Source organism: Argiope bruennichi, chromosome 4, assembly GCF_947563725.1.
Source record: "Argiope bruennichi chromosome 4, qqArgBrue1.1, whole genome shotgun sequence".
In the NCBI taxonomy this organism is placed as follows: Eukaryota; Metazoa; Arthropoda; class Arachnida; order Araneae; family Araneidae; genus Argiope; species Argiope bruennichi.
Genome location: NC_079154.1, coordinates 28,744,923 through 28,768,788, shown reverse-complemented (window position 1 = coordinate 28,768,788; position 23,866 = coordinate 28,744,923). Strand labels below are relative to the sequence as shown.

The window sequence follows — 23,866 nt, the reverse complement described above, 5'->3', positions numbered from 1 at the left end:
ACTAATGTGATATAGTTCATTAGTGAAAGGTAAGGTTAAAGTAACGTAAAATTTAGAAATTAATAAAATTATTTTGTATAAGAATATTTGGGTTTTAATAATATTAATTTATTTGAAATTAAATCCATAGGATGACTTGTTCAGCTTTAATTTTATCAATACGATGTTTGAAGTAGTAATACGAGCCAATTATAGAATGGCATTCTTAATTTTAACAAACAGAATTCTTATCTTTGCTATTGTTACGTCATAAGGACGTCATTTGAGCCAGTAAACCCATCTCTGTACTCCTATATCATACCTGTGAGAGAATGTTTGACCTCGAACACAAATTAAAACCTTAAAATCAGTATACATCCGGAATCTTCCATTGAATCATGTTTGAACCTGGAATCCTTCAAATAAAATTCCAAAAAAGATTACCACCATATCAACTCAACCTCTTCATACATAGTGAATGAAGTTATAACATATACATTATAGCGATTGTCACAAAATTTTTTAGTATTTTGAATGCAGTCATAAAACTGACAAATTTGAATGTTAACATCTATATAAGAAATTTTACGTAGCACAAATAGCAACAAGCAAATACAATTTGAAACAGATTTTTTTTTAAATATACAATACTCAAAGGCACTTTTTGTTTTTGCTCAAGTGGCAGGAAAAAAAAAATAGCAAAGCAAGAAAATAGAAAAAATAATAATAAAAAAAAATACGGGAAAAAACAAGCAACATTAATAACAACAAAACACAAACGTAATCTAGACTGTAATTTTATTTTTAATCACTTTGTCTACAATTTCATGGCTAACTCATGTATCTAATTACATACTTAAACCAGTAATATATTAGGTTAATATATTTAAATCTTTAATTAAGTCAAAATATCAATTTATTTAAAACACAAAATTATTCTGAGGATGAATTTATTATCTCAGATATCTTTAACTTTCTTAAATAGATTGAATGGCAATAAATCTCAAAATAGGACTGGTATCTCACTAAAATATTAAATAAATTCTTTATCAAAGCTAGTATTCTGATATTAAAATTATTTAAAATGTTAAAGTTTATTCAATTAATTCAGAATGTATATCGTATTTAATATTATTAAATAATATTCTTTAGTTTTGTCTATTAGAAGAATAGTAACATTACTTATAGTTGAATATTAAAAATAATCAGTTCAAATAAAAAAAAACATTCTTTAAAAACCTAGCATTATTAAAAAAAAGTTGTGGATAATTTTTTTTCTACTTGTCTTTGGCACGAATCAATTCCATTTCATCAGCGAAAAGACATTAGCAAGGTAATCATGAGTTTAAAAAAAAATGCATGTTTTTTTAAGCCTTTTTCATTGTAGCAGTTCAGCACTTTTTTGAACATCATCAGCAAGACCAAGTGATTAAATGGAAACCTCTCAAAGCACTACTCAAAAGAATCAGCTCATTTTTGCACGTTTCTCTGTCATCAGAAAAGCATTCGTCTCTCGCTTACCTAACCCTTTCTGTCAAGAGGCCAATTCCTCGAGATTCATTATAACAATGCCCTGGAGGAAAGGGAATTACTTCACAATGAAACATAATCTAACTAGAAAGCATACAATTGCAACTCTCTCTCTCGACATAAAAAAAAAACAAAAAACTAAAGCTTACAATATTTCTTATAATTAGAATTGTAGAAAAAATTTATAAAAATAAATGAACAAGTCAAACAATGAGTTCGAAAATGCTATTTTGATTAACTCGCTTTTGTTAAAATCGCATTGCTTGTTACAATATTATTATATTAAAATGGCATCATCTATTATTGCCTTTGATATGACTAAACAAATGAGCAGTGCATACGGCAGAACTGGGGAATGATTTTCATATTAAAAACTATTAACTGTATTGTTTATAGAAGATTATCGTTTAGTCATATTATTCATGAAAGTAATTTTACAAATCTAGGTACAACAATTAACTGCATTTATGAAATCGAAAACCAATTATAATTTTATAGTGTTTTTTAATGAAATTCTTTTTTGAAAAATATATTCCCTATGATAATTTGTAACTGAAAATTGAAACAACTGGAATACACTATACAACAGACAAATTATAAAATTTTAATTAATTTGGAAATATGTAACATCAGAATTTTTTTAGATTATATTTTGCAAAAATTACTATATTTCAAAATGGGTAATTTGAAATTAATTCAGTAACTGCATCTAAATGAAATTTCATGATTTACGTTCAGAATTCTTAATGAACTAAAAGGATTTAATTTCTGTCATAAAGTAATAAATATGAGTTTTTCTGTTAACTCATTTTGTTAGTAATGTAATTTAACAAGTAAGTTAACAGTAAGTAGCAAGTAAATTAACTGAATGTTTTTTTTAGCTACTACATAATTTAAAATAGCGATAGCTCGTTTAAAATAATGCAAGCTGACAATGAACTTGTTACAAATTATTTGTGTCTAAAGTTTAGTTGCTCTGATTGAAGGAAAGCATAGCCAAAGAGCTGACTCAAAATTCCAGTGAGAAATGAAAATTGATCCTATCTGGGCACGGATGGCTATAATGGTAATCTAAACGCATGAAGGCAACTATTCTTATTGCTTAGGACACAAATATTTTGGTGTAGCTTTGATTATGATTCAAATGTAATATAGCAATAATTGATCAACATTTTATTTCAATTTCACTGAAAGATACAGAAAAAGAACGTATATTATTTATTAAATAAGCCATTCTTTAACGAAGTTGATAATTTATAAGATAGTATAGTTCGAAGACTGCTAATATCTATAACGTAATTATGGCAGTACAGACCAATAAAAGTAGCAATAGTTGCATTTCGTTTATATTTTGTAGTTAATATACAAAAAAAAAAAAAAATCAATATTTTGAGCTGAGACAAAAGACGTTTAAAATTAAAATTCACGATTATTGACTGATAGGATCTTATTTAATTCCATAGTTGGTCTAGTGTGTTAATCTTCTCCATGTTGCTTATATTTTAAAAAAAGGATATATACAGAGAGATATAGAGAGAATTCATAGATTATTTAAGCGTTATTCCAGCAGGAAAACATGAGTAACGTACTTTTACTGTTGTTCTTTGCATTATAAGATCTAATCCGCTGTTGATTATCCCTTCATATTTCGGCATTGTGTATTCCCACCTTCAAACTTTTTTTTTTGAGAAAAACTGAGTGAGAAGTGTCAGAAATTGTTCCCTTTTCGAAATAGTAAAAGGTTACGAATCTCTAGTCACCCATTCGCACTACATGTTGCTTCTGGTGCACGCGGCCACAGGTAAGTATAGGTGAAATACAGCACCCAGGAGGATCTCTTATCTAGGGCACAGAGCATCCGATAATTTCACGTAAGCCCTTCCATACTCATAAATCTGTCCCATAAAAAGCACTAAGAGTACAAGCGCGTGTCCGTAGAGGTTCCAATACATAAATCCGAGTTTCGATAGAAATAAAAGCTGTGATTGCTTTCCAATAGTTCTTTCCGGTCAAAACGAAGAGTTGAACCCCCAGGGTAAAATTCTGTAGACCTACGTTTCAAAAGCAGAAACCTATTTATTAAAGTCTGATGTTTTCCATTGATGGGAAGCGTTTTTTCTGTCAAATCGTCTCTTTTGTTTTATGAAGAGTAATAATAATAAAAAATAGTCGGAGAGTTATTACATTTCCTTAGAATACAACTCGCACAATCTTTCTATTCCATTAGGGAATTCCAAAGGGAACAGTTTTCATGGCTTTTTATAATGCATTTAGCCTCGTATTTTAAATTAAAATTTCCAATTTTTTATTACTACATTTAAAAGTGATTAAAATATATTTGTAAAATTTTAATGAGTTAAAAATAGTTCTTCTTTAATAAATTTCAAAAACAAACAAACAAACAACTATAGTCTTATAAGTAACCTATGATAAGATTCAATTTCCTGTATTGGAAAAAGGCAGACAATTTTTATAGTTAGGTTTAGTCAAATCCTTTCATACAGAAGGAGAATAATATAATTTTTTTTATTGTATTTGAATATTCGACTGTTATTTTAAACTTTCAGTTGCTTTTCAGGGAATAGCTATTTTCAAAAAGATGTATAACTAATTGATCATGTATCGTTATCTTATTGAGAGTCTATGATATAGTTGGGTTACTTTTACAATAAAACGACTCAAATGTTTGCAGTTTGTTTTAGTTTAGTCCCAAAGAATGCTGTATAAAAGTTTTCTAAGACAATTGCACAAAGATTGTTTGTGCAAAACAGAGTTGAATATTCTCCAACGTTTTCACTTCTAAGATAACATGAAAATGCACTTTTTTTTTTCTTTTTTTTTTTGAGTTTCAGTAAGAAATCTCTATTTTTTTCCTTCAAAAAACAAACGTACTTTTCTTGCTTACGTAAGAACAAAGATAAGTTACTCATCCCACGAGAGTTTTCGCTTTAAAAGTTAATGAAATGCAAACAAAACAGCTGCTTAGATTTTTTTTTCTTCTTTTTTTTTTTTACAAATCAAACTCAAAACTGATGTCGTCAGGGATTCATTTCCCTTTCTCTTGCACTTATACACACAATTTTTTGTTTTAGAAAGAAACTTTTATTCTTCCTATGCATGAGCAAAACAAAACAAAGGGGAAAAAGGGGGGGGAAGGGGGATAATAAATAAAGGTCCTAACTGTAACGCTTTTCTCATGTCCTGAAAACACATCCTTTCTTTTATTTTCCCCTCTTGGCATTAGGGCTGTGCATGGAAAAAAATAAGCAAGCGGAATATCCCATTTTTGGGGAAGTATTTCACAGCGGCCCAACTGAAATTCGTCGAACCGTTATCCGCCCAGAGGACTTGAGGAGAAAGAACGGAACCAAATTTATATACCCATTCGATTTTGTTTGGTGTATATAAAGATATAAATTCCGTGGTCTTTCAGGAAAGGGAGGTAAAAAGCCGATTTTGATGCTGGACAATTCCAAGGCGGAAATGGGTTAGAAAATTGTTTGCGGATAGTCTCTTTATTCTATATAGAAATAGTCCTTTAGATATATAGAAGTTAAAAGAATGAAATATAATGACTTTTAGTTTACAGATTGTGTCGATTATTAATTTGAATTGATATTATTATTATATTACAAAATATTATATTGTTCAGTAAGACTAAAATTAAAATAAATGGTGACATTTTATTAATTGCAGTTCTGTTTGCATTGGATTGAAGTATCTTTATTGTAATAAAGAGAAAATAAAATATGCAAATTTATAATTCTTTCTTTAATTCAAGAAAGTGATATTCTTCGAATGTAAACTTGAATTTTTTTTAATTGTCTGTTACATATCCTACTGTCATTAAATCCTAAACTATATGCAATTACTACAAAAATATTTGTCATCTGCAATGTAGCAAGATCGGGAGTAAAATTATTTGCCAAATCATTTCGAAAATCATTTTTGTACTTGAAAAAAATGAGTTCATTTCGTATTTCATTGAAAAATTTGATGCTAAAAGGACATTTAATAAGTTCTATAAGATGGTGATGAAGATATGGGAGTTCTGTATTGCAATAGTTTGTGAATTGATAATCATCTATATTTCCTTGAGAGATATTCTATAGACTGAAATCTGAAATAAATTTTAATGAAATTATTCTAAATAACAACAACATATGTGGAATTGCAAATATCTTGTTTATAAAATCTAGATTTCATATTTAATAACTTTGTTTGGTGCCTTTATTTTCTTGATTAAGAATGAGTACAAGTTTCATAATTCTAATTTTGGGAAATCGAAATTTTTAAAGAACGATAAATTTGTTTAATATTATAACTATTTTGAACAATGTCTCTAATGCATAGATTTGAAAATGATATATTATTAATTTAATGGATATACCATTCGATTTAAAATGTCTTTCTTTGGAGAATATTTCATATTTATCAGACAAAGTCACATGAACAATACGAAAGTATTTCTAGAAGAATCTCTAATTAAAGTTATTTCGTGCAAATGAGCTAACAGAGTGTTTCTTGGTACGTTACATAATGAAAATTAGTTTCCTAACATTGAGAATTTCTGTTTAAGAATTTTATAGCTAAAATTATTCAGAAAATTAACACAAAATAAAAACGATTAAACATAGCTTAAAATATGCTGTCTTCCTCTCTATTTAAAGTACCACATACTGCGTTGCAAATTCATGAAATGTGACGCACCAGACCCAAAACTCATAAAATGCACCCAAGGAAAGCACGAAGGCAAAAACAACTGCAGCAGTAGCGACTTCTTGAAGGCAGCAAGCGAAGCCGTTCTGTGATAAAACTGGCTAAAAGCCTACTTGTAGAGCTCGAAATGTGATCGTTACGGCAGCGGAGAAAAGGATGAGAACGAAAGCATTTCTACACCGCAATTGCCGATTTAAATGGTCGGATAAATGTGACGCATGAATGCCGCTAAAAAGTCCCCCCTTTATATATATAGCCCATTGCCTCAACCGAAATGAAGCGTTTTAGATAGATAGATAGCGGTTGAGAACTGTCTAAAGAGTCCTTTTATTGACCCTTTCTACCAAGAAGAGAGGCCCCTTTTCTTCCTTTTAATACCAAACGATACGATCGTAAATGCCGTTCATACCGAAATAAAAGTAAACTGAGCAATTTTATTATTATTATTTCTCTTCCTTACCCTTGAATGGCGAATAAAACAATAACGAAAGCGATGGCAGCTAGATTGAGGTGCATTTCTCTGGCACCCGTGAAGTTCAGCACAAAACGGGCCAGAATTAGAAACAGATTGGGCGTGGAAATGGGTTTTTATTAAAATTTGAAGCCCTTTACAGTAATTGACAGTTATGATTTCGATTCATCAGTGGCGTTTATTTATTTTTTTCATATTATCGAATATATTTTCTTCCTTTCAAGTCCATTTGCCTTAGATTTCACGAGTTAAAAATAATCTTATGGACACATATTAGTTTCGTAAATTTTTGAAGGAAATAATTCATAAAGTTTCTAACACTTTCACTTTTTCAGGTAAGTTTTGAAAATTATTAGATATTAGTGGGAATATGATTCAATGGCGAAAATAAAACTAGACTATTTTTAATAAAAAGGAGAGTTCTCAGTTTTAGTTTTTTAGGATATTTGCGCAATAGCGAAGTAGCCAGTGTCTAGTTTCATAGTATAAAGAAAAGAATCAAGTAAAGGTTTGGACTCTTCTCATTAACGGACTACTTCCAAATATATCTACAATTTTAGTAGCTAAAGCATCTACCAAATTTTAATTTTATTGCTTATAATGTTTATGATTAACAGATGTGGACAAACAAAAATAAATAAATAAAAAAGCAGACATATTATGATTTAATTTCATAATATGTCCACACTCAACACATTGAGAAATTTACATACACATTTAATCTATAATCTACAATATAGATATAAAAATCATGAATTAAAATTAATTTATATAGCTTGATACGTTTTTATGATGCAGTGCTCAAATACGCTTGAATATACAGATAGACAGAGAGATTGACCGATTTAATGTAATCTATAATAATCTATAATTTGAAATAAATCTGAAACTTTAGTGTTTAGACAGTATAAGATCTTTAACCTGCCCTGCTCGGACTGTTTTGAATTATTGGTTGATAAACAAACCAAAAGACAAGCAGATATTTCTAAAAATGAACTTTGTGGACTGAAATTGGTCTCAAATGTGGAGTTCCATCAAAATTTCGAGGCCATATTTAATAAAATAGAATGATTTTAAATACTTAATACTAAACACTTTATTCTATTATTGATATTAAAAAAAGGCGATTTTAACAATGTCAGAACAATAGTCTAATCAAAATAATAATAAGTAGAATAAAAATATATTAATAATAATGAGAAAGTTCTTAGCTTTGAAGAATGATGACAATTAAAATCATCAAAAGAAAAAATAATAACCAGACATTTAACCATCCAGTCATGCGAAAGAATTTCATGGTCTACTAAGCGCATATACAAATTAACTTTTATTTTTTCTTTAAACTAGTAAGTAATCATGTGCATGAAGCATTAAATACATAGAAGACAGTTCACGTTAATCTGAGACGTTTCAACAGTTTAGTTGAACATCGAAAGGTAAGAGTTTAATAGAATTATAAGGATAATTATAGCTACAAAATAGAATGGTGATAGTAGTGGTATATATTTTAATATTTAACTGGTTCAGTAAAAATCTATTCCTTTATGGCATGATTCACAACCAAAAGATAATAGAATCAGAAGGCGAACTGAAAAGTCCAACATTTTTTTAGTCGGTCACACAAATGTGAATTTATATACATAGATGAGATAAATATTAAATTGTTTGATCACGCAACAAATAACCAGATTATTCACAACGTGATTTCAAGTCATGTTTTTCCCTCACGTGCTACGTCAATTTAAAAAAAGTCAGCTGATAAAAAAAGGGGGTACGAAAAGAAGAGAAAATAATCGTATACAAAAGATATGGTTTGAAAATTGTTACAAAATCGCCGTGCTCTTCATAATTTGGGTTATCAAGGAACAAGATAATAATAATTTTAATACTGATGTACATAATATTACAGAAAATAGTATTATCATTACACATACTAGAAATGAATGTTTTTTCAATACTCAGAAATATTTTTGAAAGTAGAAAATATTTTTGAAAGAAAAAAAAATATTTTTTAGTAGAAAATATTTTTGAAAGTATTATATTAAAGAATAAAATAATAATAATTTTAATATTGATGGTTATAACATTATAGAAAACAATATTATCATTACACATACTAGATATGAATGCCTTTTAGTATGCAGAAATATTATTTTTTTGCAGAAAATATTTTTCAAAGTATTATTTATAATGACAGTTCAAATAATATCTCAAAAATTACATTTTGTTACATAAAGTATTTCTTAAGTGTTTGAAGTAACATTATGAAATGCTTGAAGTAAGCTGGTGGGTAACAAGTCTCTGTGAATGCACATAAATAATAAATAAACTATTTATTCTAAAAAAATTTTTTGTTCTGAAAGTTCCCTTTTAAATGAAACTAAAAGGAGGGTAAGCACTAAACGAAAGGAAGGAAGGTATGATGGGGGACTAATTGTCTTTTATGACTCAGTCTATTTCATAAGTTTTGAAAAATAAAAACTTTAATAAGGAATGATATTTTTATTCCCAAACAAACATTTGTATGTCCACCAAATAATAGTAAAAAGTCATGCTTTTTTTAAGATACTGTTTTATCACTGGCATTATGAAATGCGCTTATGTTTCAAATGAATGCTCCCAAATAAAACTAATGATAATGCAGATGTTTATAGATCAAAATCACTTTCCAACCAATCACATTTGATAAGTATTTCGCAAATACTTATACTAAAATAATATTATCATGCAATGCAATCATCCAGTCAATAAATCTTCTAAAAGTCAATGCAGCACTCTTCCGTAATTTCATTTAGATTAACCAAGTATAACGAATATTTTTCGATTATCGGAGTCTTAAATAACACTGTTTCCAATAATTAAATATAAAATGCTCGAGAAACAACAAATATAAATTTCATTATCACTGCTCTGCTCCATAAAATGCACTCTTTAAATCTAAAAGCCTGACAACTTCAACCGCTATTAGTTACGCTCTCCAAACCAAGGTAAACCACACGAAACGCTCCTTTAAGCCCTTCTTCCTTCCAACATAAAATGAATATGATCAAAACTCACCCACCCAGATACAAGTTTGAAGGCAGTTAGAAAATTAACCCTTTATCTAGCCCCCAGGCTCATAAAAGGCAGACCCAGTTTCAATCAACACAGACCCTAAGTGCCTTAAGGACTCTATGATGTGCTAACCTGCGAAGATTAACTTCGCTCTGGGAAGAAGAAACAAAGGTGGGGGTGGGAATGGATCGCTCCCCCACACAATATGTGAAAAGTTGCAAGGGTTTATATAAGGCAGTGCCGATATATATTTTGTTGGCGTCGTAAATGACGAGCAGTTTACGATGTCTGGCGATAAAGTTAGGTGTAAAAGGAGCCTGTTATGACGGTTCTTATGTCCAGGAACAGTGGGCTGAATACGTTTGGCGCTGGATATGAGCTAATAGAACACGGTAGCTGGTGTATAAACTCGATATGACCCCTGCTTTTATTCTCGACTTAAGTTTAGTGTGAAATGCACAAAGTGAAAACTTGCTGTGGTTTTTATATGGACTGCTTTGAGAAAAACAAACAAACAAACTCCCAGTTTTATATTAAAGCTGCTTTTCAAATTATATCATAATTTATCAAATTTTCTGAGGAGAAAAACTAAGATAATATAAAAATCCCAAAACGCAAAGGTCTAATAAACTTAATTGGTACAGCTTCCATTCCACACAACACTAAAAGAATATAATAATTTTTTTTTCGTCAATAAAAAATTTATATGAAAATTCTATATGCATAAAATGTTTAAAATGCAGGACAGTCGATTTAAGTCATACACTTTATTTCAACATATGCACCCACTTTTATATAAATTTATTTTGCTATTTATCTCAAATTTTTATATTACGCTTATTTTGATAAAAATATAAATATTGTTTTTAAATGCACTGTTTTTACATCATAAATATGTAATTGTATGAAAGTATAAATAAAAAAACAAAATACCTTATATAATTCTTAAAAAAGAATTTTTTTTTTACATAAATATAAATCATGAAGATTGCAGTGAAATGTCTTAGAAATAATATTGATATTTAGAAAATATATTTATTTGTATTACTCACAGAAAATAAATGCGTTCTGAAAATAAGGCAATCGTACTAAGATAACATTGATTCTTTATGTAGAATAAAGACGCAGAACCCTAGCAAGAACAATTTTAAATTTTTCAATGCAGTTCCCCCTGAATATCAACAAACAAACAAAGGAATATGCCGATTACTTTATACTAAACAAGCCAGCTAACATATAAACAGTTTTATGTAAACAACCAGAAGACCAACTTTCAAAAAATGACTTGTTCCAGTGTTCTTCGGTGGCTCCATTTCGGCTCTTTATTGAAGGAGGCTTTTGGGCATTAACCTTCATAACCAAAGAGCTGATAAATGAGCAAGGAGCTAGTAACTTAATGCTCCCTTCAATGATTGGTAATAAAGTTTTCCAATCCGTTTGTTTTGCGGCATCTTGCGAAGAAATCCACAAAATACCTCATTTCCTAAGTAATCATGCAAACGTGAAGGCATTCGGGATATTCTAATTTTGCAAAGGCTATACGGTTTTTTTTTTTTTTTTTCCTTTCCCTTTTTATGTAAGTGTTTTCTGTCCTGGCACAATATAAAGCAACGTTTCTTTGTATTAACTGGGGAAAAATAACTAGATGCCTTGCTATATACTTGAGTATATTATCCTTTTTCTGAAATACTTAACCATTTCTGAGTAAGCTTAAAATTTTATATAAAATAAATTTTTATTAAAAGTTGAATGTAAGTATACCTTATAACCTGACCCCGAACCGATCAGAAGGGAAGAATGTTATTTCCCACTGAGTATGGCTTTAAATATATTATTTAATTTACATTTTAATTTTGCTACCAGCAAATGACTAAAATATATACTAATTCAGTTCGAAGCAGTTAATTTGAGAATACGCGTGAAAATTTGAAAATAATCAGACATTGTGACCGAAAAAGAATGATTTTTAATTAAAAAATTATATAAATTTGCTAGAAACGTTGAAGTTTTATTCCGAATATTGCTTTACCGGTAAGATATTTTTTTATAACGTTGTCATATGCTTCTATGATACACTCAGAACACATGCATTTGATAGAGATCAATAATCCAGAGATTCCGAATTCAAACTTCACCCTTTTTTCTTTCTTTTTTTTTTCTTCTTTAACACCGCCTTATTTATCAATTTATACAGTCAATAATGAATTTAGTCCAGATAAATTCAGCGTGTTTTTATTACAATCTATAATATGAAATACCCCCCCCCCCCAAAAAAAAAGAAACAAATAAGCGAACAAAAACGGAGAGAGAAAATAAAGAAACGAAAAATCAGAATAGTAACTTACTGAATGCTCAATGAACAGTAGATTTCAAATTTGTAAATTGGGTTCTAGAGTTCACTTTTTTAAAGTTAAGTATCTTATTTTTTCTTTAAAATAATTAATTTTATTAATTTCTAAAGATGTTTAAGGAAGCAAGGAAAAATATGACAAATTATTTTGGAAGAGAATCATTGACACTGTTACTTAATTACTTATGACCTGAACAACAAGGAATTAAAAATTATTATAGACAATCAAATCTTAATTAAATTTGTAATAATATGATTCGTAAAATTAATTACAGTGTACCAAAAATGAATTGAAATCTATTCCTGGGAAGTCAAATCATAAAGCATATACTTCATTTTTTAAAAATTTTCTTACAAATTAATGAAATAAAAACAAAATCTAAAATTTTTGCTCTTTGAAGTCATGTCTTACTAATGTTTAAATTATGTTTTATTTAAAAAAAAAAAAAAGCGTAATACTTCACGTTTCTGTAAATTTCAATCTCATAAGAAAGAATCCATCAGTCATTAAATGCAGAGGAATTCCTCATTCTTAACGTATACATTTGTCACTCCCTTTGGAACTCATTAAGTTTAAAAGTCTAAAAGAAGATAAAATTCTTTTTCTTTTTACTCATAAAGAAAATTTGCTTGGGTGATCCTTAAACAAGCATGCAAAGCTAATAAATTCGCATGCATGTTTGAAACAGAATATTTATTCATGACCAAGCTTCTTAAAGAAAACCAGGCCCAAGTAATCCTATAATCTTCGGGAAAGTTACCCTCCTTTTATTTTAAAAGGAAAACATTACTATTGCATTCACCCCAATAGAAATTCCTTCAAAGGCTCATAACTTCATTGCACAATTTGAAGCAAAATGGAAATCGGGAATGAAGTATTTTCTTACAGGGTATATATTTGGGGATTAGCCAAAGATTTCTCTTCCCCTTTTCGAGCAAGTAAGGTCAAAGATATGCAAAAGCGTGACTTAAAAGAAAAGGGCACCTCAGATAATTTTTAAGTTATGACTTGTATGCTTCTTTCTTTCTCTGACAAAGAAACATTCTTTACAATTTTCTAGTCTCCACCAGAAAGAAAAACCTACTGTGAAAACCATTCGCCACGTTATGGAAGCAGCAGATGGAAAAACAATAAAAGCCAGGTGCCAATAAGACCAGGGTTGAACCTCCTGAAAATCTGGCCATTACTCATTTCCGAAAGTACGCCATTTTCTCAAGCGAAAATCATTAGTACCTATTTGGTATCATAAACACCAGGATTAGGCTTAGTAAATGACAGACAACTCACACAATAATCTGAGACAAGGAAAGGGGGGCGGGCAAGCCTCTTTTTTCTTGTGTGTGTGTTCTCTTTCCATTATGTGACGGACACAAAAAAATATATTGACTCGTGCTTTATATACGTATATATATATAATCAGGTATTCTCAACACGGTCTTGTTTGCGCTATTTAACACTATTTCAACCCGGTACGCGGAGGGGTTTTTTCATTTTTCTTGTGTAAAGTCTTAACGTTTTACTTGTAATAATAGGAATGATCACTGGCCACGCAAGCTTCAAGAAAGAACTTCATTTCCATATTTTGTTACTTAGCCTTCGGGTTCTTGGGCTATAATTTAACCACCACTGGGATCATAAATAATGGATATTATCCAATTTCTAGCCTTTCTTTTTAAGCCGGCGGGGACCGGTTTTAAGGTGAATATGAATGCAACACGCGTATCGGTTGGACAAGACCCCAAAAGCGCACGAAGAATTTTCTTCTGTTATAATAATTTGCTGCGGAACCTGTTATTGGAACTCAATGATATCCCCACCTCCAGACGTTTAAGGGTAATCTTCATATTGCCTGGTGGTTATCAAATGCAACAAGCTAGCTTAGGTGGCCTACTTTTGTGTGTACTCTGATAATAAGGGTACGAAAGCCCGTAGGCGGAGATTCATAAAGGGTGTTTATGAGGGGTTGAATGCACTGTTAATTTTTTTATTAGCTACTTCACCCTGGGTTTATTAAGATGCTTTTGTGTACTTACATAGTGGTCAAAAGCTTTTCAAAAATGTAGGTCTTGAGGTATCTAAAACGGTTAAAGCAAAGAGGACAACGAAAATAATAATAATAATAAAAATAAATTGACTAATTTGTATCCTAAATTCAAAGAATACTTGCTAACAGAAGGCGACTTTTAAAATAGAAATTTCATTCTATAAAATATTCTATTGTAGATTTTATTGATAATAAGTACACAAGAAAAATCAAAGTTATGAAAACTAATCTATGAAAAACAGCAATTTAACTACGTGTCAATTATGTTTTATTTATAACTATTTTCAATATTACTGTTGCAAAATAGCTTTATTGCTTTTAAATACAAATTGCTATTTCCTACTGAATATACCGCTCACGAATGCAATTCTTTTTCATTTCAGTTTAATTTTTTAGAGTAGGTGGGTTAAAAATTATACCACCTGTTGCTTACTTTTTATGCATTGTGGGATGTAATTTAATTCACCTCGAAAAGTTGAACTTACTCATAGTCATAAAATACTATACTTTATTTAAAGTTTTTCATTTTGTTAGTAATGTTGTGAACCAATGATAAATGCATATAATAAATAAGTGAAAATAAATATTTAAGGAAGTTGAATCGCTTTATTTAGTTGTTGATACTGCTGCGATTAAGGTTGGCTAATTATGGGGTGGAATGAATTTTGTCTTTCATAACGGTATAGTATAGAGGTATAATGTTTCTTTTCTTAAAATTTATTATAAGCGAATAAATTATTTATAATGAAATAAAACATATTATTTGATGTATCATATTAATTTTGAAGCTGGATTGTATGTATCCTACCATGAAATTTTTAAATATATACTATTTTAATTAATTTTTTAAATTAAAAAATACATTATTTACTGTTTATATAAAGATTTGTGTCCCTTAGATTCAGCATACAAAACATAAAGAGGCGAACATTGCAATTTAAAAATTATATTGAATCTTTGTTATGAATTGAAAGAGAATTAAAGATTTTTAATTGAAATGTTATAATGTTTTTCTTTTTCTTTTTTCTAATTTCAAGCAATATTTTAAGCTAAATAATTAAAATAAAGAAGTTTTCAATTATATTATTCTAAAAAATTCTGAGAAAATTGAGTTTTAATTTCTCTACAATCATGAACCTCTAAGAGAAATTGGTAAGAAATAATTAAAATTATTTAGCAGAATTTTTTCTGCATTAAAATAAAATTTAATCGAAATCTTAACGTATTTAATAAGAATGGGCTTATTTTATTTTTCCTTTCAATAGAAATTAAAGCATTTTAGAGCCATTATTTTCATTTCATAACCATATAATATTTTAATAGAGAAAATAAATTCAGAATCAGCATCAATGGATAGGATTATTTGATTTTCCTCGCATATAGTTTGAAATAAAATATTATAAATTTTATCTTATTTTTCAGAAGTCTCCATCTTTTGTATTTTTATTTCTTGAACGAATGAACAGATTTTTCAAATAGTTTTCAGAAAAACAATGAAAAACATTGAGCTTCAAGTACCCATTTAAAACAACCCTTTATTTCACACCTTTGTGGACACCACTATTTAAAACGAACTTTTTTCAAATTTGCATTCATTCTCTGAAAGTATTAATTTTGCCCTTCGGAAACGAAAACATAACTCTCAAAATGGAAGAAAATATTTTTCCAAGAAGAATAGAAAACGAAAATTCCCCATTGATGGAATTAATTGAATATGAATTCCTTCCCTACTTGAGAAACAATGATGTATTCCGATTCTCCGACTGGGAAATCCAATTCCTTTCAAGTGGACCTTTTCCATTAGAACCCATACGCCTAATTAGGTTCACAACGAAATTAGAGCTTGTTAACGACCCCTAATTAAATCAAATTAGGCGCGATTTACTGCTGTCCGAGAGCCGCTGCTCTTCATTGTATAAATTCTGCACGTCTCGGCCGGAAGCAAAAAGAGCGGGAAAAGAACAAAGAAATCAAGTTTCTTTGTTCTAACTTTAGGATACCATATTGTATTCCTTTTATTCTTCTTGAATACGAATAGTCCGCTGTGGAATAATATTTAGTTCGTTGAAGTACATAACGTATTTTTATTGAAGAAAATAACTGAAACGAATTAGGAGGACGAACGTCGAGTTTTTGGTTTTCAGTAAGAACAATTTTCCGATTTGTTCTTTTATTTTGTTATGATGCATTAAAATAAGAAAACTGTACATGAATAAATAGCATAAATTTATTGTTATATGATACGCGTAAAATGGGGTATGCTAAATTAATCATGGAATCCAATGCAAATCTTGTTAGAGGATTGATTGATTGTGCTGAAATGGTACAACGTCGAATTTGACTAAGTTGCAGTAAATAAATAATGTAACCAGCTTGACTACATTACGTTGACATCATGAAATGATACCGTTGGAGTAAATATGTCATTAATTCCTTTATTTTGTGTGAATGAATATTCGAGACATATACACAAAAAGCCACCTAACTGCAGTGAAGACAAGAAAATTTTTTTATGAACGACTTTTCATTATTCGTATTCAGAATTTTAATGTAAATAGAAAGCAAAAGGGTACTTAATGAACATTTGATTGTTATACAATTTATCGCTGAAACATAATGTCAGTTACCAGCAAATGAGAAAAAAGCTAAACTAAATAAAAATTGTAAATTTTTTTCAACTAGAATTTCTTTTCCGCAATTCATATATAATTTTAAAGATAATTTCAAAACCAAACGACATACTCAACAGCATTGTATTTCAAGAAATACTCTCTATAATTTTTATGAGTTGGGCAATTTGTTTTGTAAGCCCACCAAGAAGTAAAAACTAGCTATTGGAAACGATATATGAATTATAAACTACGCTTATATGACGTGAATGAAAAAACGCTATTAGGTCATAATAACGTTTTTATCATACAAATTAACGTACATCAGGCGATCCAACATGGATATTTAATGGACCTCGGATGGTTTGTACTTTTAAAAAAATTGTTTTTCAATTTTAATTTTATAAAATATAGAACAGTAATTTTTTCAGTGTAAAATGTAAACACACACATATATATAATGTGTATAAACACAAATTCAAAAACTAAAAATAATCACAAAATTCATAAACTAAATTTTTAAACATGTAATTAATAGAAATCCTGACGATAAAAAGATACAATTTTCACCGCCTTCTAAACTTTTTTTTCTTCATTTTTCAATAGGCATAGATAAAATTCTTTCAATTACTATGAAATAAATCTTATACAAGATTATTTGCAAAAATTAAAATTATTATAATGTTTTTAATTAGCTAAATTCATTTTTAGCCTTTTCTACATAGGAGTATATTTTTAAGAAAAATAATACAAAATAATAACGAAAATAATTTTTTATAATAAAAAGTGCCATATTTTTCTTTTATTATTTATTGTTTTTCCTTTTGAATTTTTTTAGATGTTCAAGTTACATGATATTCAGTATTTTTTCAAATTTTTATTCTACGAGTAATAAAATGAAAATAAGCTCACTGTAATTATTAAACTTAAGTTCACATATTTTGTTGATTATTTGGAGTGATTTTATTCAGAATTCTTTTTACTGAGCGTACAGATTTACGGTCAAGAACACGATCACAATACATATTCGATTTTCAATAAGATAACAAATACCTGGTGAAATAAATATTTTATGCAGTTTTATAGTGAAGAAAACTAATTTTCATCATGTAAAAGATTTAGCTGGGGGGGGGGGAGCTTTTACTTACAGCTCAAATTTCTATGATTTTCGTTCCCATGAACGTCTCAGTTCCCTTAAACAAGCGATTATCTGTTTTGAAGTCCATGGATAGTTACCCTATAACGAACTTCATATTTTCTTTGCACTTAAGCTTTTATTTGGTTTTATTTTTTAAAATAAGATAAAAAGTAAGCAAGAAAAAAAAAACACTCCGTATAAGACATCAAAGATAATGTGAGTATGGCATTCCTTAAGACTAGAGCTAACTCTATTACTTTATATCTCAATGCATCTATGTCACTTATCTATTAAATCTGAGGCAAAAGATACCAAATAACATTTTATCTTTCTAAATTGCAAGACATTTTTATTTAACTGAAAAGTGAGCCATTCCACAATAGAAGAGGCTTGTTTCTTTATTGAGTCATACGTTAATAAATTACGTTTAATCGACTTTATCTTCACGTAACTGCGGCTCGTTACGTCATTCCCCATTGTTGCCACCTCTCCCCCCAAATTCCCTTCACGTGATTTACTTTCTCGTTCCGAAAAAATTATGGCACCTTGGGGATTTCACTAGATGGCGCTTTAGTCTGTCCATTCACAAACTGATGTTACTCGGACACCTGTATTTGATATATGTCAGGCTTCGTTGAAAATGTGGTCAAGTAGTCGTATTTGCAATTGTAATCAAAAGGTGAATTTGGCATATGCCTTAATTCATCTTAAGAATTGATTCCCAAAAATGTTTTTGTAAAGGCAATGTCTTTAAAAGAAGTGAAGTTGACTTCATTAAAAAAACAATTAAAAAGAGAACTAAAAATTATTAATTGATGCTTATTTAATTTAAGTTTTGGTTCAGATATACATAAAAATTTAGAATTCAATAATAAAAGTTTAAAATTAAGTTTTCATTATATATATTTATAAACAATGTTTTTGTATATTTTCAGAATACCATCTTTTGCATATTCACGCACAGTTTCTTCATTTTATAAAATACTAGCCGCCTTTGGCGACCAGCCGGCTCGCCAATCTTAATGTTCGTTAAAATTTTAATAATTAAATATTTTATGCAATTTCTACTTTAATAGCTTCTTCATCAAAATATTTTAAAACTTCAAGTTTTGATTATCATATAATTCATTCATAATATTATAAAGGCCTTCAGTCATAACGTAATATGTATCTCTCTCATTTTCTGTTAGCACCCGTAGAATTTATGCTTTAAATTAAAGTGGAAAGAATTAATCTTCAATTAATATAATAATATTTTTTACTGAAAAAAAGCATTTTTTTATAATCTGATTACTGAAAATAGAGTCACTCAGCGTTTAAACTTTATGGGCACTAAAGAATATCTTTTTTAATTTATGTAATATCTCAAGAGTTGGTCAACAAAATTTTCTTAGATTCATTATGAGCAGATCGATTCATTAACAATGTTTAAATTTAAATGCATCAAACACTAAGAAAATAAAACGAATCGTTTAAAATAAACAGTTGAAAACAGGTTTTAAAAAAACTACTTAAAAAACGATGTACTTAAAACTATAAGCATATACAAAAAATATATAAATAACATAAATACAATTTACTTACAAAAGCATGCAACTAACCCAAAAATAATTTAAATCCTCCATTGATAACGTTGTCATGGCAACAATCAGAACAGAATGCGCATGCGTGAATTTTTTTCGCCGGTTACGTAACGCAAATACGTTATTTTTTCTACGCCAGTTGGGGTAACGCTATGCGGATTAGAAATTTTTGATTTCCTTTATTCTGTTTTATTTTAATTCAAAAGTACTTCAGAATGAATCTGAAAGATCGATTCATTAACAATGTTTAATTTTAAATGCATCAAACATTAAGAAAATAAACAGAACCGATTGTAATAATCCGCCGAAAAATTTTAACCCTAGCCTCATTACTGTTGGGAGAAAAAAAAAGTGAAGCCTTTCTCGTTTGGCGGTGGGGAAAATGGAAGATTTTTTTGGCGGAAAAGTTGGCGGTGGGGAAAATGGAAGATTTTTTTGGCGGGAAAGTTAGTTTTTAATTAATAATTAAAATTCTAATTAAAAATTCGAAAAAAGGAACTCCAGGTGCACATTCCCAACCTCCAAGGTATACATGTACCAAATTTGGTAGCTGTATGTCAAACGGTCTGGCCTGTAGAGCGCCAACACACACACACACACACACATTGAGCTTTATTATAAGTATAGATGATTATTTCAGTTGGATTAATAATAAATTTCTATTCCGAAAAAGTTTATTTACATTTTGTTTATTTATAATTCTATTATTACATTCAAACCATAACTCATATATTTTTCAATGAATGCATGAATTAATGATGTACATCATATATAAGTACTAAATAGATCATATACGTACAATGCCAATGAAGATTTATTGATGCAAATATTGTTGTAATAATATTTCTTTCATATATTGATTTTTTTATTAAATTTTATTTATAAGTACTTGTAAATTTCAGTGGTATTATTATTATTATTAATGATAGCTTATAAAGTTGCGAAGGTTAAAAAATATGGAGAATAAATAAAAATGATACTTAAATCACTATTTTATTTTAAAAACATTAGAAACTTTTACAGACAAAATTCTAATTCACGAACACTAGGCGAATTCTAATAAAAAAATTGGGTTTTGAAATGCTATAATATTAGTTTATATACGATTTTTTTTTTCTGGATTTGCTATTCAATTCAAATAACGAAAAGGTATGTATTGTAAGTTTATTTTATCTCTTCTGCCAAAGATATAAGTTAATAAAAAGTTATTGCAGGAAAACAACTACAAAAAGATCTTGTATAAGAAAATATATTAATCCTTTTTAAAGTTTTTGATGTCATTTAAATTTTAAAAATACTATAGATGATTTTTCTAAAATATTCAAGAAGAAATATTTCGCGGATGTTTATAATATATAATATAAGGTGAAAATCAATGTTAAAATAATTTTAATACATTTGCCATACACGTATAATATATGTTGTAAAACCTATTTTGATTTCAGCACGTTTTTTAACTAAAGCCTATTTCATTTTTCATTTCAAATTTGTTTCTATAACGAAATAAAACGACTTATATATAAATCAGAAGGAAATTTTGCAAAACGTTTTCTATTCAAATGTCTTCGCAGAATTAATAAGCAAATGCATGAATTCAAGAAACAACCTTATTTTCTCTTATTTCAAATTTCAATATTTGATAAAGATTTCAAAACTGAACATCGTACGTTACACCGATAACTATTTCATAAAATTTCCAAGTGAAATTTTCACGAAATCCACTTGCTTTGGTCACAGGATGAAACTGCATCTTTGAGCATTATATTTTGCGAACAGGAAGCAATCTCATTTGAAACTATCACAGTGATTATTGGATTTTATTCTGCAGCGATACAGTGAAAATTGACTATATAAGCTAGTAAAATAACGGGAACTTCTTTTAGAGGTGGAAAGCGAAATATAAATAACTAAATTGAAAAATTTTGCAGTATTTCATAAATACATGGCATGTTTTGTGAAGAGGGAAAAAAAAAAAAGAATCAAATATTTTTCAGCATTCCCAAGACGTATCAATTCTCTAAAAATAGGAATAAAGTTGTGAAAAGGATAAGAAAATGTATCAAAATGATGGAATATATCAATCTAACGTTGAAATATCATCTAAATGTTGCATTGAAAATCAAATATGGAAAAGGTGGCTCTTGAGAAAAATCGTGAATTCAATTTGATGAGTAGAGTAGAATGGAATTACTTACACTAGGCATAAAGGGCTTGAATTTTCTTCGAAAATGTCTGAAAAGAAAAGAAATGTAATATTAGTTACGACTGCATGAAGAAAAACGAATGAATAAAGATATAAAAAATTTCAATTCTTTTTAGTATAGAGTTGCTTATTGCTAAGAATACAATTTCTACAACTCTCCGGATATTTCTTTAACTAAAAATACTCTTTTCATATGCTTATTAAGAAAGAAATTAAAAAAACAACAACTAATCAATAAAATGAATTTACTAAATTCAAATAACAGAAAGTGAGTAAAATATTTTCTTGTATTTTTGTGAAATAAAGTACAAAATCATTATAATTATTTTGTTAAAAAAGAATATGTTGAATAAAACGAAGAAAAACACTTAAAAAATTTTGTTGAAAAAAATGCCTTGTTATTGTAAAATTATTCGTTTTGAAATTACTTAAGATAATCTTCAAAGAAAGAAAATGCAAGAGAAAGCTTCTTTGAATAAAAAAGAGAATTTTTTTTTTCAGAATGTAATTAATATAATAATAAGAATGTATTTTGCAAAAAGAAGCGATTACAAATTCACAAAGAACAATATTAATTCAACAACAAAAACTAACTCTTAAAATCGAACGTTCTTTCCGCAACTTCTTTATTAAAGGAGAATATTTATAAACTATATCACAACAAATATGTAGTAATAAATAATGGGCGCGTTCCTAAATAAATTTATATTAATCTGAAAAATGTGTTTAATAAGTTAGTTTAAAAAATATTACAAATTAAATAAATATATTTTATTGAATTAGAATGTTTTTGCGGTATATTATTCTATAGATATGACCTTTTAAACGATAGTTAAATTCACGATATTTTGTTTGTAACAGAACAATCTAAAAGACACAGAACATATCATAGAACATAGGAATAAAATAGTAAAAAGAATAATAGGATATTTTACCTTTAAACGATCTAGGTAAATATTAGTAATATCATATTATTCAGAAATATAAAATAAATTGTTCAAACTTACCGAAACTAAATTTTAAATAAAAATCTCAAATCAGCTAAAAATGCATCCGAACGAAATTTTTTTTAGAATACTTAAATATATTTCCTAAACAACTTAATCCGCATGAAACAAGAAAACGAATTTTAAATTAAATCTGAACAAGCATTTAGAGTTGCCAACTCGTTTTTTATAACAGAAATAGTTTAAAAAAATCTATGCATAAGCAAACAAACAGACGATAATGCCAGAAACAGATATCTTTTAATCGTCCTATTTTTAATTCCACAAAGTAATTATACACATTACATTAATATTCTAAAATTTTGTTCATTCCGAAAAATATAAAATGATAAATTAAAAAAATAATAAAAAAGAAACAAAAGCAATAAATTTTTTTAAAGAACTAATATACTTTATATAATAAAAACTTTCATATTTTATTGGTCGAAAAAAACTTTCATCGGAATTCATCTTTGTTTTATAATAAGATCAATAAAATGTTTTTGATAAAAAGCGAAGCCATATATATATATATATAGAATAAAGAAACATTGTCTGTGACCGTAACTTCAACACTCGAGATAATTAAAACTATCAAGTATCCAAGGCAACTAATTTAAACTAAGTCAGAACGAGAAAATTCTTAATGATCTCCCAACAGAAAATGCACTTCTTTCTTGAAGCAATCCATTCTCGGGATACCATTTATACTTCTAGCAACTTCAACAAAAGTTGCAAAGTTCAAATCTCAGTAATCCCGCACTGTACCACTCCGGTACACACAGTTTGTATTATTCGTTAGACAAAAATAAGGGCGGGGGAGAGCGAGCACAAAACAACAACAAACAAAAAACAACAACAGAATCAAAAGAGCCACGGGGCGGTATTTCCCTTCTTTTCCTCCAACTAAAACTGAAGTCGCGAATGCAGTTTTAGTTCTGAATAATTTATAACATCTTTTAAAGGAACGAAACTCCTTCTGAATGATTAATGCGCGCGCGTATCGTTTGGTCCTGTTTTTATTTATTTATTTTTTTCGTATTTATTCATTTATTTATTTACTAGCTTGCTTATTTTTATATTTTTATTTATTATTACGTTCTTTTTGGTTTGGTTCCAAATCTAGCCAAAACCAGAGAAGACGGATTACGTTCGTTGTTTCGCAGACGCAGACTGCTTAATTATATAAGTTTTCTCC

At 28.6% G+C, this 23,866-nt stretch overlaps 1 protein-coding gene across 5 annotated transcripts in view; it reads right to left on the bottom strand.

Annotated features, from left to right (window-relative positions):
* The window catches only part of LOC129965492 (plexin-B-like), a 734,796-nt gene that overhangs the window by 182,240 nt on the left and 528,690 nt on the right, over nucleotides 1-23,866 (bottom strand). For all 5 annotated transcript variants that reach the window (XM_056079424.1, XM_056079430.1, XM_056079429.1 and 2 more), the window contains one exon: nucleotides 21,675-21,711. The gene's annotated coding sequence lies outside the window, so the exon portion shown is untranslated. The remainder of the gene's footprint in view (nucleotides 1-21,674; nucleotides 21,712-23,866) is intronic.